The sequence below is a fragment of the Lampetra fluviatilis genome, chromosome 2 (genome assembly GCF_964198595.1).
Source record: "Lampetra fluviatilis chromosome 2, kcLamFluv1.1, whole genome shotgun sequence".
NCBI lineage: Eukaryota > Metazoa > Chordata > Hyperoartia > Petromyzontiformes > Petromyzontidae > Lampetra > Lampetra fluviatilis.
Genome location: NC_136276.1, coordinates 14,256,642 through 14,272,467, shown reverse-complemented (window position 1 = coordinate 14,272,467; position 15,826 = coordinate 14,256,642). Strand labels below are relative to the sequence as shown.

General features: G+C 42.4%; 1 protein-coding gene across 1 annotated transcript in view; it reads left to right on the top strand.

Annotated features, from left to right (window-relative positions):
* Positions 1 to 1,291: 1,291 nt before the first annotated feature.
* LOC144943234 (unconventional myosin-Ib-like) overlaps positions 1,292 to 15,826 on the top strand; it is an 80,991-nt gene continuing 66,456 nt past the window's right edge. Inside the window, exon 1 of the mRNA XM_078870547.1 lies at positions 1,292 to 1,633. The gene's annotated coding sequence lies outside the window, so the exon portion shown is untranslated. The remainder of the gene's footprint in view (positions 1,634 to 15,826) is intronic.

Genomic DNA, 15,826 nt, shown 5'->3' with positions numbered 1-15,826 from the left:
GCTCAGAAGATGATCCGATATGAATTAAATTTAAGTTCAAGCGAAAAGTAGAGTTGCTCATAGGAACTTACTCCATTTAAAACTGAACGAATTCATCAAAGGTTTGCCCCAAAATAATCCATAGACGATCGTTGTCATCTGGCTCAGAAGATAACGCAATGTATCATCAGCATTAGCCTTCATCACTGCTTGGGCGAAGGCCTCACCAAGCCACCACACATCCGAACCAAGAAGATGAATCCCTGCAGTCACGAAAGCTTTAAATCGAAATTTAATCCTTCAAGTACCTGAACGCGAGCTCCATCTCCATGCTGGACGCCCCCTCCCTTGGAAGCCACTCGGTGTTTATTCTCATCCCTTCTGCCCAAGCCCACTTACTTTTATTAACAGTCAGGATTATGGATTTAAATTGCTTATGTTCTCTAATCCATGCGTTCCTATTCCTGTCTCTCATTGTAATTCCACAGGCGAACCTGTCCTTACTGCTTTGCACCCTTTTGAGTTTGCATTGCATTTCCTTTTTTAATGACAATGTTTGAAATCTATATGTATGTATGTTAAACTTCTTCCGCACCGTACATAGCCAACCGCCCTAGTTGGAGGTGCGGAAACCTATAACGTATACGTTGCAGCAAGTAGCATGCAGTAATTAAACAAAATGATTTGTAACTTCGGACAAACGCTTGTTGGAAAGTGTAATAGAACCCATTCGTGTGCATTATTTTCTGTACTCCTTTTGATTACATTGACAGCACCTTCTTGCCACGGTCTATTCTGAACTTTCCAAGTTGCTTACCCTACACTTCTATAGATTATTCTAAAGGCCAGGGAGGGGCCAGTAGCATAACATGACTTAAGTTACGTTCCCTTTAGCTCATTCCCATTTAAATCTCTGTAAATTAAGGCAAATAATTTGTTAATGCTACGTTGGTAGCGGTGCTCAGGCACAAGAAGAGCCAATTGCCCGAAACGCCACCAATTATGTATATTTTTATTTTATAACAGTGTGTGTTGTTGACGAGTGTACGTCGTTGTTGTAAATCGAGGCAGATTTTCACCGAAGGCGTTTTACATAACCAGCCATCGCAGTACACATGTCTGGTGCCTGTTAAATTGCAAACAGGCAACCAAAAGGTGACTTGAGTGCAAATCATGAGTTGACGTTCGGGGCGTGGTGCCAGAAAACAGCAGCAGCAGCAGCGGCGGCGTTGTTGAAGCAGCCTCCACGCCCCGATGTCAAGGTTCCGCCCCGTCCCAGTGAGAGCGAGGAGGAGGAGGGCGTGGGGGGGGTGCTCTCGGCGACTGTGTGAGTCGACTCGAGCGCGCGCGGTTGTCTGCTCGCTGTTCGCTGCCCCCCGTCTCGCGTGCCCCTCGCGCGCCTCGTCCGCTGCCCGTGCGTTGTCTGTGGACGCTCGCCTCCTGCGCCACCCCCGTGCCACGCCAGGGGATTATGGAGCGCGCGTGACCATGTCCTCTTGTCACGCTGCTCCTGCCGCGGTGTCGAGGCTGACCGCTCTGGGCTGAACAGCTGAGTTCCATCCCAGCGCCGGGTCCTTCTCCACCCAACCCCAACGCATCCTTCTCTTACATCCCACCGGCTGGCTGCAAATATCCCTTACCCGCTCCACGTACGGTGAGTGCGATTGAGCGTGTGCGCGTGTAAATGAGTGTTCGTGTGTGAATCCTGTGTATGACAGTGAGTGCGATGCAGATTATGTGTGTGTACATGAGTGTGTGTGATTGCGCGTATCTGAATGAGTGTGTTAGTGTGTGTGATCGAGTGATAAGACTGTGCATGAGTGTTTGTGTGTGTGAATGAGTGCGTTAGTGTGTGTGTGATTGCGTGATATAGTATGAGTGTGTGTGTAAATGAGTGTGCGAGTGAGTGAGTGTGAGTGTGTGTGAGTCTGTGAATGTCTCATTCATTGTGTCGATGTGTCAGTCTAGTTAGTGTGTGTGTGACTGGAGTATGTGAGAGTGTGTGTCATTGAGTCTGTTAATGTCTCATTCATTGTGTCTATGTGTCAGTCTAGTTAGTGTGTGTGTGGCTGGAGTGTGTGTCAGTGCGAGTGTGTGTTATTGAGCGTCAGTGTGTGTGCATCTCAGTCAGTCAACCCGTGGCACCTGACGTCTGTTCCGTGACCTCCTGCCAGCGGAGCCTTCGACACTTCGCGTGGCCTCAAAGTGCACCTAGCCTGGCACAAGCGCCTGTGGTAACGTCACTTTGTGGCGAACCGCGGTTGTTGTTGTTTGCGTCAAAGTGTCAGTGCGGGTGTGATTGAGTGTGTTAGTCTATGTGCGAGTGTGCAATATTTAATGTCAGTCGCGTCTAATTAAGCGGTGGTGCAGTGATTAGCACAATGCACCACGAACTCGACCCCACCCGAGTTCGATTCCTGGAATGACATTCGCGTTAAGTGTTCTTGAATTTGTCCTCAGCCTCCCCGAGGTGGACTCAGCCTTCAATGAGTAATTGTACATACATGTCAGCACTGGGGAGACAAAGGCGGTCGGGGGTGGTTTAGTCACACAAACCCCTCCTGTGGCCCGAAGTCTAGAACTTATTGATTTGAATCAACTATTGTAACCGTGCTGTCTAAACTATAGTATCTTCTCTGGTAGTGCGTTGTCTTTGAACTGTGCGCCTTTTGGCGTCATCTGGTCGAACACCATATGAGACTAGGCTCCAAAGAAAGCTGTCTCTGGTGTGGACCAATCAGTTTCAAAGACAATGCATAAATTATCAGAGTATTGTTTTTTGTTTGCATTTGACTGCAAGTATTGTGGTTAATGTAAGCATGATTCCTTGCAAAAGGTGTCAGTTTTGTTGCCAGAAAAAAGGGGAAAACCCCTATTAGTATATAGTATCTTTCTTGTAGTGTACGTCTTGTGTGTATAATGAATGGCCAGAGTAATGTGGAATTTCCACGACTGGAGGGATACTTTTCCCTGTAGGTTGTATGTACATACGCTATATCCCATACCGTCCTGTACATATGTAATTTTTGAATAATGTATGTGACAAAAGTAGCATAGGTGTACGGGTGTAGGTATCGGTGTCCAGGTCTACCTGTGTGTACACGTGTACAGGTGTGCCTGTGTTGGTGCATGTATACCTATGGGTGTAGAGGTGTGCCAGGCATGCGCTCACCGTCACACTTCCGAAACTGGATACGCACCGACTTGGCTCAATATAGCCTGCACAGGTGTATCATCGCACACTCATTTACCTTCAAACACAAACAGGAAACCTTTGTGATGGATGCACAAGTGCACAACATTACACGTAGCAGAATCTCTCTCTACGTGTATCAACTGTAAGCTATTCATGACGTACACATATTGCTAAAGTGGGCATTGGCAAACAGATGACATCGCGTCTGCCACTTGAAGGGTCTAATTAGTAGGTGACTGGAGTGTGTGTCTATTATGTGGTCTTCGTGGTGTCATCGGTGACCCTTGTGGAAAAGAAGTGGGTGAGGTTCGTGCTATAGTAAAAAGTAAATGGTTGGCACATCTGGCCACCGTTAGTGGTATGTCAAGTATTGCGGTGTTCACAGTCACCCATACATTTCGTATGCAAGACCATTTCTATGTATTTTTTCCCCGGTACGTCCTTGAGTGTGGGAAAATGTTAGTGCGAGTTTGCTGTTTGTGATCACTGTGCTGAATTACAGTGCTGGTGAGCAGCCAGCCCCCTGGGTTAGCGTGCACGGTTACACCGACGCTGCCCAGAGAAGTGCACGCGATTAATACTGCATGGGGGACCCGCTACCTTCCGATTAAATTAGGGGCCGTCCATAAATGACGTCACGCGCTTCGAATCGCTTTAAACTATTGTCATTGTAGTGCGTATTTAATGTGGCGCTGCACTCTGATGTTGTAGGAGAAAACATTTATTTCAAGTCTATTTAATTCAGTAGAACGTGTTGTCTATATTTATTTAAAGTTGCGCATTTTGATGTGACGTCACATTTCTCAACCCCCCCCCCTCGTCACACATCGTCACAAATGTCTGACCCCCCCCTAGGTGCGTGACGTCATTTATGGACGGCCCCTTAATCAATTTTTTTAATTGACACGTAATGTATCGCTTCATTGCTCAGTCATACTGTATTCGCGTTTTTGGCACACGGAAACAGCGTCAACTTGGGCATTAGTACATTGATTAATAAAAGAGGTGGAGTTAACACGTTTTTTTTGTGAAATGTGGGGGCCATAAAGGTGTGCAATGCGTCATAAACATGCATCATCATTATCATCTCCATCTATCCACTGCATCATACGCTTGAAAACGAATGCACAGGAAAAGTCAATTTCATCAAGTTAACAATACAGAATACTTTGAACAATATTAATGTATTTTATTATTGCTACGAGGTTGTATGTGTATGAGATGCTCGTAGTGTGTGTGTGTGGGATGGGAGTATCACTCTTGAGATATTTGTGTTTAACACATTTGCCCCTGAGATGGCATATTTCAAGGGTTGGAAGAGTACAATTGTACCTCTGCCAAGTAAAGTTATTATCAGAGGGGTTGTTATCAGAATTCAGCATCGGGTGTAAAGCGTGCATTGAAGACCCTGTGATGCCACTGCCAACATGAAAACAGAAATCATCCATAGTGCTCTCCCGAGCATATACAGCCCACCAATACTACAGAAAGTATGTACAGTACCCTTCGTGTATGGTTACCCCGCTAGCGGGTGGAGTCATACGATTAGGTGGGTGACTCACATTGGCCCAGTTATTAAGGAAATTGATCTCAAGATAGGTTAACCCAAAGCCAATAGATAATATGTACTATGGTCATTATTAACAGATTTCCTTCACAGCTTGGTGTTGTCTTTGAGCGCGACATGTATCAGTTAAGCTGGTGAAAGAGATTGTAGTTGGCTGCAGTCTTTACAAATAAGCTCCAAGTGACCCTACCTAAATTACTGTTAGACTTCACGGTAAGATCCATTACATTTTAACGTTACGTGTGGTTAATAGACTTTGCAAAACAATAAATACTCTCTAGCAAGAGGCCATGTGAACGAACACGCGTGCAGAGAGCGCTGATTAGTATCGATTTCATCGCAAGATGACAAGGCACCCATATTTGGCTCCGTCTTTTTGGCATCTTCTCGTGGAAATCTAGAAAATGCCAGCACGCTGGGGCTGCCAACAATCCCCCAAGGTGGCCTCTGCCCAAAACATTTTGTACCGCCACTGTGCATTACCTGACACTACAGTATTAAACGTGCTAAGCAGTTACTATACAAATATAGTTTATTTATTTTCAAAAACATTGTTTTGAAATGCTGCGCTATGGTAGAACGGGTATTACAGCCCTCTGAGTAGCAACATTTCAGATACACATTGCTCGTTTTGCCTGTGACATGGCCAAATTGCTTTTAGCCAGTAAAATAGTTTGGTCCAAGAGTTTCGACATACACAGGGATGTATTTAGTCAAAGCACAGGAAGTGAAATGGAATCTTTAGCTTTTTATTATTTGTGTAATGGTGCTACTCCTTCAAGTCTTGGCAGGAATTTCTCACAGGCTTGTGTGTTTGACAGCTTGTTGTTGGAGTTTCTTGCGTCTACCCGCCTGAGTTACTTTGCAAGGCAAAGTAATAGTTGCAGGAAGTATGATAATGACATGTGGCTTGGAGTGCTTTACTCTTGTGCTCTGAGCTAGAATGCGGAATTTGGTCGGCAGGAACACATCCTCAAGAGCAGTTCACTGATTGTGGTGTACTTCTGCTGCTATTCATTCTGTGATGACACCACAAGTGGCCCTACGCAGCGCTAATTTAGTTCGATTTAGTGACTAAAATATTCGTAAACAACAATTTTTTTCATGTGTTAGTAAATAATGGCTACGTGTGGACGAAAATCATAAAGAGTGACAATATGACTATCACCACCCACAAAAGACCAACGCAAGAATGACTAAGATGAAAAGAAACCAACTATCGTGAATGAAGACGTACAATAAATACATTTTAATAACGTCATTAAAGACTGCAGTGCACATGTACTGTATATAATAATAGTTGTTGAGTCTCCTGATTGGCTGACCAGTAATATTGGGGTAGCGAGGGAGGGTACATTGCATGCTCTTCACACCAATGTTTAACAGCTACAATTTCTTACCGCTCGAGTTGACAAGACTATGCGAAAGACCGCATGAAATCAACAGCCCAAGTAAGACTTGTCTAAAATTTCACAGGCCATCGTTGACCAGCCTAAGGCTGGCGAAAATAAAAATGCTGACTTAATTCAGGCTGGCCCCGTAGATGCTCAAGCAGGTTAATGCTGGTGTAATGCCATCATGATGGAGCCTTGCCGTGATGTCCAGCCACTGATGACCATACCTTCTTTCTAGGGTCACTCGTCTTATTGATTTGTTAATGGTGTTAATGGTGTCGGTTCTTTGTGTATGTATGTTGAACTTCTTTCGCACCGTACATAATCAACCATGCTCATCAAAGGTGCTGAGTTCTCCAGTGTGGATCTGGGCTCGGCACTCTTCAAATAACATTAATTTGGATTGTATGAACTTTGTAAGTGAACTGTCAGTAGCGTTGTAATTATGCATCTATTGATCAATTTATTTTGACTCTTAAGGCTCGGGATATATGCACGACTTTTGTTTTATGTAATGAGTTCATGTGATCCCTTCATGTGCTTACATGGAACAATTTATTTACATCAATTCACCATACGCATATTTCGCCTGTGGATTTTACTCAGACGCCTGAGCAAAAATTGGGTAAATGTTCCATCCTGAAATTGTGCAATGAGCACATGCATTGTTCAGAGGGAAAACTCATTCTGCTGCGGCCTGCTCCCATACAAAGACAAAGATCCCTCGTACAACCTAAACAGACCTTGGGGCAAGTGCTGTTAGCGATCTCCCATACATTCACTCATTCAGTCACGCACATACATGTGGACTTCATTTAAAATAATTCCTCCCACACATCTGCAGGCACATCCAGAGATGTGTGTGGCTTCAGCTATACCTAATGAAACACATCTTTGTAATGACACACAAGGGTGGTCAAAACAAACGCCGTTGTGAACGGAATATCAAATGTAAGCAGTGTCAAACGCAACACAATTAAAAAATATATAATTCCTGAGATATTAATACCTTCATATGATTAATATGTAATCATGGCTAAAGCTGGGATTTCAAAATAAGCCTGCATTGGGGTTGGTTTGACCTTTATTTGAAACATTTAACTTTTTAAATAATTCCTCACTTCATGTGCTAGAGGGGGCACACACATACGCGCGCACGCACACATTCACGCGCTCACACGCATGCACACATTGCTGCTGCTTGTTTAGAACCATAAATTGCTTTTGCGTGAAGATCAAGTGACCTGGCATCTTGCCCGGCGTCGCCCGGGTGTGCTCACCAGCTTCAATGTGGACGCTGTCTGTGCATAATAATTACTTACCTGTGAGGCTACTGCCGCCACCAGCCAAGCTTGCCTGCTGGCGGTGAGCGTGTTTGAGATGCTTGCTTGGAGCCAGAGCAGCTTGGCGATCGGCCCACACCACGCCCGTGTCGCGGAAGCGAGTGCTGCATAACAGCAGATGTAATTGTGAGATGCGCATTTCGGTATGTGACACTGGGCGCTTTGAGAAGAAAGCTTCTCGTGATGATTCAGTGCTGAAGGAATCTCACGCTTGATCTGTGCTGCATTATATGGGAAAAAACACGTTTTAATATGTCTGCTTGAAACGTAGTATATATTAGAAAACGACTGAGAAATGTGGTATTGGTCAAACTATAAATTATCATATTTTTCGATTTAAAGCTTTCGTGACTGCAGGGATTCATCTTCTTGGTTCTTTCGGTAAAGTCACGTAGAAGGGAAGTAATAAAATAATAAAAATAAAACATAATAAAATAAAATAATTCTCACGACGTTTCGGCTACAACGCAAGCAGCCATCTTCACCTGAAGACGGCTGCTTGTATCATATTTTTGTTGGTCATAACAAAGGAAAAGAGAGTAAAACGGACTCTAAACCAAACAACAAAACCTTAATAATGCTTCCAAATTAATCGTTTCTCTTAATTTTTTATTCTAATTTAAAAAAAAATTGTCATTGCCTTTTTCTAAAACGTTATCCTGATGGTGCTATTGACATCGTACGATGATAAGAAGAAGAATTCATTCAGAGCTCGTGAAGAGCTGTCCACCATGCCCTTGTGTTGGAGAAGAGTGAATGAGAATCACAGAGCTGCTTCTCCCGTCACTTTAAATGACTTCTTATACGGTGCACAAACCAGGAGTCAACACTCTCCCACCTGCCACGCTGAACAGACGCATGTTTAATTCTAGATTTGAAGTTTTCGTGACTGCAATGATCCATACTCTTTGGTTCTGTCGGTAAAGTCACGTAGATGAAAAAAAAATGTTTTAGTTATTTTCATTTTATTCTTCTTTTTTTCATCTACGTGACTTTACCGAAAGATACATGTTTGGCACTTGCCAGTCAAACCAAGACAGCGTTTTAGGTCTCACGGCTGGAATGTTGCCATATTGAGTGTGAAACCAAACATGATGCGATTTTTTGTTAATGCAGTAATTGGTGACGAGGCTGAGACCATCAACTCACGATACTTGAGCACGTGGTTTATTCATGAAGGGTTGTCCAAATTCAAATCTACGTCCGTATTCTGAACTGGCCACCTGCAGTTGGACCATTAAATATTTTTTCAGCTAATATGAGATATTGACTCTATGTTTAAACCTTTAATCTCAGTTGTTTCATAATAAAGTTTATAACATTGTCAAATATTGCAACATTTTTATTGAGGAAACAAAACAAGTTTAACGTTTTTATATTTTGGGATTAGTATTACATTTATTTCCTTGTTTTGACTGACACAAAAAATACCCTAATATGTGTTTTGACCAATAACACATTCCTCAGCCTTGCACGCCACACAGTTCAGCATTGCCACATAACAACCAACACCTGGACCCAATAACACCAACAAACCCCGCGATGATGTTAAATGCATATCGAGGGGCCATTTGCTCATTGCTGGAATGTGGCTGTTGTGTTTCCTACAGTTGCATGGTTTTGTTTATTCCAATTAACTTATTATTTGGTTCTTTCGGTTAAGTCACGTCTAAAGATAAAATAATAAATTAAATTAAATAACAGAATACGACGTTTCGATTGCAACACAAGCAATCATCATCAGGTATAATGAAATAGCGACATAAAATCTAACCAGAAAACTATAGACATACATATTAGCAGACAGATATTACCAAGATACATAGCGAGAGCAACACAGGTAACAGAGAGGGGTGATCGTCTCTGTGGGGTGGCCTTAAATAGACAGAGGGGGCGGAGGCAGAGAGAGGGAGGGGGGTTAGAGAAGAAATTAGCATATCAATGAGTGGTCAACAGACGTGGTGCTGCAAATACGATGACACGGCAAGCAAGCCTGAAAATCAGGAGAAGGACACACTAAAATTAAATAACCTAGTAAAATATCGAAATGTAATGTAATACAACACAGAGGGTCGGTCAACACACAATTAACGCATAGCCTGGTTGATTACGTATTTCAAAGATTGCTAAGTTAGAATTTAAGTGTGAACATTCTAAAGAGGACACAGGCAGAGAAAACAAGTCGCCAGAGAGAGAGAGAGAAAAAAGATAAGCTTAAAACTTCCCCGTAGAAGTGGTTCAATCTTAATTTTAGAACTTTCGTGACTGCAGGAATTATTATTTGGTTCTTTCGGTTAAGTCACGTCTAAAGATAAAATAATAAATTAAATTAAATAATAGAATACGACGTTTCGATTGCAACACAAGCAATCATCATCAGGTATAATGAAATAGCGACATAAAATCTAACCAGAAAACTATAATCAACGATTTTTGGGTTTAGATCGCGTTATTTATAAATGTGTCGTAACCCTCCACCACCCGACACGGCCAATCAGTAAAAAAAAGTGTCACGTTGACAAAAGACAAATAGTTCACTGCTTTAGCCCACCGGTGTGTTGAAGCGTGAAACCACAACATTTACAATTTGAGTACGACGTTTCGCTGGTAATTGCATCCAGCATCATCGGGCAATTCGCCAGAATGGTGAGGCTCTGCTGTGTCTCCCGTTCTTATATAGAGCAGCAGCAGGGTGACGTCATCATTAACTCATTAACTCATCAGGTGCAAAGATTTGAGGGGGGGGGTTATTGTAATTATATACTTGATTAGTAATAAGGCTATTGTTACGATGCGAGTTGTAGATTAGTAATCATTTGGAATGTGTTCTATTGTGATTATGCTACATTAATAATCAGTTAGTGCTTGTTTCCCTTATAATTAATAGAGAGAATACAACACAACAGGAGTGAATTATCCAGCATTTCTGAATCGCTAAAGCATTTACATTTAAATATAAGCAATAGTGTGTCCATGCATGATTGGAATATAATCGATACTATAACACAACAATCGGCTGATAATGTGTTTAATCTAACAAATGCTAACCAAATTAACAAATTTTCTAGACTTTACAATAAACAAATCCCTATTAAAAACGAACAATTTAAAAACAAAACCGTAATGAACTTGACTAACACTAATTTAACCACTGACATGATTTCTGTCCTTTCTAAAGGCCTTAACTTTGCCGTTACCCCACGCACAATTCCAGTGGATGAGATAATTGCTGAGGTAGAATCAGCAGTAAGACTTCTTCCACATAATGAGGCAGAGATGACTAGACACGAGGTTGCCAAAATAATTGAGAATAGTAAAATACCGAAAGTAAATATTAGCTCGAACGAGGCAAAAGCCTTAAGAGAGCTTCGTCTAAATAAAGATATTCAAATCCTAGCAGCGGATAAGGGCCGCACTACTGTAGTGATGTCACGAGCCGATTATGATAATAAAATTAAAGATTTATTAGAGGAAAGTACCTACATTAAAATTAAACGAGATCCAACTAATACTCTGGAACGTAAGACTACTGCAATCATTGCAAATTCATTAATCCCAAAAAATGAGCAATTCCTAATTAAGCCAAGGGCTTCAAAACCACCTAGACTGTATGGGCTACCAAAGATCCATAAAATCGGCATCCCTTTACGACCCATAGTCAGTACAATTGGCTCTGCCACATATAAATTAGCAAAATATGTAACTAAACAAATACAGCCCTACATCGGTAGGACATCATCATTCATAAGAAATTCAGAACATCTTGTGAATATGATCAAAGATATTAAGCTTAACCCTAATGATATTTTGGTGAGTTTTGATGTGATTTCGCTATTCACTAAGGTTCCAGTGAGCGAGTCGCTTAAATTACTTGATACACTGGTAAAGAATACAGATTTACCAAAAGATATTCCGAAACTCGCTGACCATTGTTTAAATAACACTTACTTCTTATGGAGAGGTGAATTCTTTAAACAAAGGGAGGGAGCAGCAATGGGCTCTCCTTTATCTCCTGCTATAGCAAATTTGTACATGGAAAACTTTGAAACCAGAGCACTTGCCTCGAGCACATTAAAACCATCCTTTTGGTTTAGATATGTGGATGACACTTTGGTTGTCTGGCCACATGGTAAAGATACACTTAACGATTTTCTAAATCATCTCAATGCACAAAACCCGGCCATTCAGTTCACCATGGAAATGGAGGTGAATAACACACTCCCGTTCCTGGATATTTTACTTGGGCATGGCCTAAATGGTAAAATAACACACAGCGTTTACAGAAAGCAAACGCACACTGATGCCTATCTGAATGCGAAATCGCATCATCACCCAGCTCAGAAATCCTCTCTAATCAAGACGCTCATACATCGGGCTAAAACAGTGTCAGATGATGAAAGTCTAGTGAGAGAGATTAAACATGTTAAAGAAGCACTAAGACAGAATGGCTACAATAATGCTCAAATTAACAGAGCACTAAATGCCAAATCACGATCGCAAAGCAACACTGCTGAAAGCGATCAGATTATTAAAACAATAAAAATACCATTTATCTCAGGAGTAACTGACAAATTAGCCCGTGTTTTGCAAAAGCAAAACATTACAGTAAGATTTGGTACAGTACACAAAATTCAACAATTAGTAACGTGCACTAAAGACGAATTACCTAAATTATCAACAGAAGGTGTATATCGGATTAATTGTGTATGTGGCAGATGCTATATTGGACAGACAGGGCGTAACGTTAGTGTAAGACTAAAAGAACACCAGAGAAATATTAAACTATCGCAAACACAACTGTCGGCAGTGGCAGAACATGCTTGTCAACAGGGACACTCAATTGATTTTGACAACGTTGAAGTGTTGTGTAAAACTAGTTACTACTGGCAAAGACTAATTAGAGAATCCATTGAGATTGAGAGAAACAGAAATAACTTTAATCGCTCAGACAGCTACAGGCTTAGTGCGGCCTGGAAGCGTATTATTAAATAAGATGCATTACAATTCCTTATAAGGGAAACAAGCACTAACTGATTATTAATGTAGCATAATCACAATAGAACACATTCCAAATGATTACTAATCTACAACTCGCATCGTAACAATAGCCTTATTACTAATCAAGTATATAATTACAATAACCCCCCCCCTCAAATCTTTGCACCTGATGAGTTAATGAGTTAATGATGACGTCACCCTGCTGCTGCTCTATATAAGAACGGGAGACACAGCAGAGCCTCACCATTCTGGCGAATTGCCCGATGATGCTGGATGCAATTACCAGCGAAACGGCGTACTCAAATTGTAAATGTTGTGGTTTCACGCTTCAACACACCGGTGGGCTAAAGCAGTGAACTATTTGTCTTTTGTCAACGTGACACTTTTTTTACTGATTGGCCGTGTCGGGTGGTGGAGGGTTACGACACATTTATAAATAACGCGATCTAAACCCAAAAATCGTTGATTATGAACAATATTGGTCGCGAAAGCCTACGTGTTAAACAGAAAACTATAGACAGACATATTAGCAGACAGATATCACCAAGATACATAGCGAGAGCAACACAGGTAACAGAGAGGGGTGATCGTCTCTGTGGGGTGGCCTTAAATAGACAGAGAGGGGGCGGAGGCAGAGAGAGGGAGGGGGGTTAGAGAAAAAATGAGCATATCAATGAGTGGTCAACAGACGTGGTGCTGCAAGTACGATGACACGGCAAGCAAGCCTGCAAATCAGGAGAAGGACACACTAAAATTAAATAACCTAGTAAAATATCGAAATGTAATGTAATACAACACAGAGGGTCGGTCAACACACAATTAACGCATAGCCTGGTTGATTGTGTGTTGACCGACCCTCTGTGTTGTATTACATTACATTTCGATATTTTACTAGGTTATTTAATTTTAGTGTGTCCTTCTCCTGATTTTCAGGCTTGCTTGCCGTGTCATCGTACTTGCAGCACCACGTCTGTTGACCACTCATTGATATGCTCATTTTTTCTCTAACCCCGCTCCCTCTCTCTGCCTCCGCCCCCCCCTCTGTCTATTTAAGGCCACCCCACAGAGACGATCACCCCTCTCTGTTACCTGTGTTGCTCTCGCTATGTATCTTGGTGATATCTGTCTGCTAATATGTCTGTCTATAGTTTTCTGGTTAGATTTTATGTCGCTATTTCATTATACCTGATGATGATTGCTTGTGTTGCAATCGAAACGTCGTATTCTATTATTTAATTTAATTTATTATTTTATCTTTAGACGTGACTTAACCGAAAGAACCAAATAATAATTCCTGCAGTCACGAAAGTTCTAAAATTAAGATTGATCCAATTAACTTATTGTAATTGAAACTGTGAACAAGTAATGATGCATTAGTGCACTGATATGCATGTACATCTTTTTGTCAATCCACTGCTGGATGAGGGCCTCCTCATATCATGCAAGTTATGGGTTTATTTTTTACCATACTTCACCATGCCGATTAGTACAGGTTGGTGAACGTGGGAAGCACTAATGTGGTACTACAGAAATACAGTACAATAATATTTCTGAATTTTATCCCTGTGCGGCCCACAGCATAGGGCCACATCCTTTAACACCTGTTATGCACAGTTGTCATCCACCCAAGCAAGCACTATCAAGGCTCAACCCTGTTTAGCTTCTGAGGTCTGTGCAGATGGGATGGGATGCATTCCAGATCACTAGGTCATTGGCAACAAATAGTGTGGGCCATGAAATATAGTCAGAACCAAGAATCCTAGGGCCAACACTTCTGTGGTCCTGTATTTGGGAAATTTGAAGAAAATAGTGCTGAAGCTTTGCTTTTCTAATATTGATATAATTTGGGGAAGGAAACCTGGTGTCAGGAGTCAGAGCTACTCACTTCAACCCACAATGGGGGGTGGGGGGAGGGGATTGAGAAGCGCTCCATCTTTAATTTTCATCTCCCCAGCTCATTCTCCAGATGCTGGCGCAAGTTTTAAACACCAATGGACATGGCACGAAAGTTCTAAAAACACATTCCTGCGGAGGGAGCGGGTAGGAACGTTGGGTTGCTCGGTCAATGGCCAGAGTCAATGCAAATATGCCCGACTGTGAGGGCAGGCACAAGCCGGCATGAGTAGGTTAAACGTTGAGTTTTATAAGGGCACCACGGGGTGACCAGCCCCTCCCCACCCAGCCCCACCCAGCCCCACCCTCCCCACCCAGCCCCTCCCCACCCTCCCCACCCAGCCCCTCCCCACCCTCCCCACCCAGCCCCTCCCCACCCTCCCCACCCAGCCCCTCCCTGCACGACGGACGGGCGGACACAATAAACCCCTGTGGGCTGGTGTAACCAGGAGGTTCCTACCAGTATAATGTTTGAAAACATGTCATCCGCTGTGCTTTTATATTTTTCATTGTTCACACACGAGCCCCACTATGTTCTGTCCAAGTGTTTCCTCGCCTGCTCCTTAGAGCTGTCGCCAAAAAAGGTGAGTTGAGAAAAATGTGCACCGGAGAACAAATGTGTACTTAAGCATCAGCAGCTTTACAGGGCGTCTCGGTATATATATATATTTTTTGAGACCAGCAAAGCATTCATATGTTTTCAAAATAGTTTTTGCCAGGCTTCAACATGGGTGTCAATGGAACCCGTAACGCAGAGAAAACGATACCTTTTCAAAGTAAAGTTGTTTGAGAGGGCAGTGCTACCACCTGCCTCAGGTGATTATGAATCACTTGTGACAGAGAACATTGTCTTTGAATTGATTGTCAAAAATGCACGAAGATCTGTGGTTGCACATAGCTTGATGCAATTACAGATTTGCCCTGGTAATGGCTGTGTGCCTTTAATATGATATCTACCATACAGTATATTGCTTGTTATACTTAACCTTTTGGGATAGTTTAGAATTACAACTGTGTAAATACGAAAGAACAAGAATCCTTAAAAGGCAACATATTTGCTATCAGCTGTCTTGCAAATATGAGAAGTGTCATATGTATGTCGCTTACCATTCTGTTGGAAAAGCAGTCAAAAAATGTGGATGACAGGGTTTATTTTATTGTCTGTGTGACAGTTGCAGGGATATCCCACGGTGCCCAGGTCTCTCGCTGACATATGTCACCAGAAGCACACAGTCCCATAGCCCACGAATGGAAGTGCCCACACTTTACCCCACCAGTGTCGGAGGGCCACGCCAACCAAGCACCATTCGTGCTGCCAACACTCCCCAGGGATCAGTAAGAGCAACCTCTTGTTGGCCACACGTGCGAGTTGGCTCACTGTAGTCATCATCCCATGCTGGTGGTACACTTGCAGGGTGCATGCGGTGTTCAAATCTGGCGTGTGTGTGTGTCTGGC